The sequence below is a fragment of the Suncus etruscus genome, chromosome 11, assembly GCF_024139225.1.
Source record: "Suncus etruscus isolate mSunEtr1 chromosome 11, mSunEtr1.pri.cur, whole genome shotgun sequence".
Classification (NCBI taxonomy): domain Eukaryota; kingdom Metazoa; phylum Chordata; class Mammalia; order Eulipotyphla; family Soricidae; genus Suncus; species Suncus etruscus.
In genome coordinates, this window is record NC_064858.1 from 97626728 (window position 1) to 97628847 (window position 2120).

The window sequence follows — 2120 nt, forward strand, 5'->3', positions numbered from 1 at the left end:
GAAGGGGAGAGGACAAATTTGGTGGTGGGTATTCCCCTGATTCAATGTTAATATGTACCTAAAATACTAATGTGAAAGATATGTAAGCCACTATGATCAAAATAAAAATTAAAAGAAAAGAAGAGAGAAAAATACTGGTTAAATATGTAGGTTAAGGAGTAGGGATTGTTGAGTGACAAACCCCTGCCTGGTAAAAAGTCACAGCACAATCCCAGCATCACTTCAAATGGTCCAGCACCATTTGGCTCATGGCTATTTAATGAGCACCACAGCCAAATATGTGAGCACCATAGACAAGTGTGTGAATACCACTTGTCAAGATTTAGACAATTGGCATTGCGATAACTAAAGATAGGGGCATAGAGTACAGGTTTTAGAGATTGGGTAAGTGGTTTCTATTAATGGAAGATTCCTTATATTAATCATGAATACAATTAACTAGGATCTGAACCTTTCAATAGAATAGGACAGAACACAGACATACTTTCCTATCTATAGACATAGATGATGCAACAAGAAGTCATGAAAAAAGAAGAGCAGCTGGATTCCCCCAGGCCATCCTGGAGTCTTTCAGGAAAATGAAAGTTACTGAGTGAGAAAGTCATCTCCAACAGAGAGGCAAGGTGAGTGCCACTGGTCCACTGTTAACAGAGAAGATAAAAGTGAAGCAATTCTCTGAAAAAAATCTCAACCACAGGTTGATGTGTCTCTTTTCACACTCTAGTCTTTTATTAGAAATGGAAAGACAGTAAGAGTTTGTAGACTTCACTACATTAGGATTGCTACAGAAGGAGGAGAAACAGACAGAAAAATTAATCTTCACCTACCTATGTTTCTTTGCTCAGTTGTTTTCAACAGGAAACTAAAAATCAAGACAATCATTTTTCATTTGTAGGGCTATTCATTTAATTGCTGTGATTGTTGATTTAATATAAAATAAAGTAGAAAATTTCATGTGTTGGGGAGGCCTCCCTCAGCATGGCAAGGCACCTTAGGTCCTTGGGCCAGCAGGTTTGATGAAGGGTAATAGCAGCAAGAAACTATTCACAAGCAGTTAGTTAAAATTTCATTGTAGTCATCTTGCTCTTATTCCAAGGCCCTATCCGCCATATGCTTTTCCTCACATAGCTTCAATATTAAGCTTTTGCCAAGTAACTTCTTGTTACTTCTTTTCTAGCTTGCCACCGCTTTTTCTCCTCCCTACCCTCCAGCCAGACACTATTTTTTTTCAAGATACCTCCCCATCCCAGATGCAGGCAGATCTGACCATCCAGGAGGGATTAACATACCAACAGAAACTTTAGAGCATTGAAGAAGGGATACCTTACACTATGATTACTGTTATGTCCATCATAAAAATAGGAGAAATCCCTAAGACAAGTGTAAGTTCCACATAGTCCACAATGAAAGCATTGAATTGGATTAAACATAGGACACCTCAAAGGTAAATTATTTATAAATTATTTATTCTAATAGGCTATTAAGTAAATGACTAATATGAGATTCTAAAAACAGTTATATTGTAAAAACAAAAAAAAATGTAAGTAAGACTTAAAAATAAGTCAATCAGATAGGTGGGGATCTAAATGTCCTTTGGTGTCAAGTTTTCCCTTTGTCTCCTTACTTAAGTTGCATAAGAATTAATGGAAAAACCTTCAAAGTCATCTCAGACATGTAACTTTTAAAAAAATTAAATTGGCATGCAACTTTTTAAAGAAAGGCCAGGAGTTTGCTAAAATTTTTATCCAACTCTTACAAGCTTCTCAAAAATATTTTTTCAAAAAAATACTGAAATGAGAACACATTGGAAAAAAAGTTGTTTGGATGTGCTATAGTGGCTAAACTATCACTGGACAGAGTTAGCAATATTTATCTCCTGCTTCAACCACACTGATGGGAATGGAAATTCTATACATTCAGTTAAAGAATTTGCATACTGGGCAGTATGCAAATACTGGAGCAGAAGCCCCAAGCTTGGAACTCTTTCATTTCTCACACTCTTCTCTGAGAAATTTATGGTCAGTACCAAATAACTTAATTAGTAATGTATTTCTTCATTATTTCTATGTAGATTGGAAGCCCTAGTTCAACAGGGACAATTGCTATATTTATCATATATC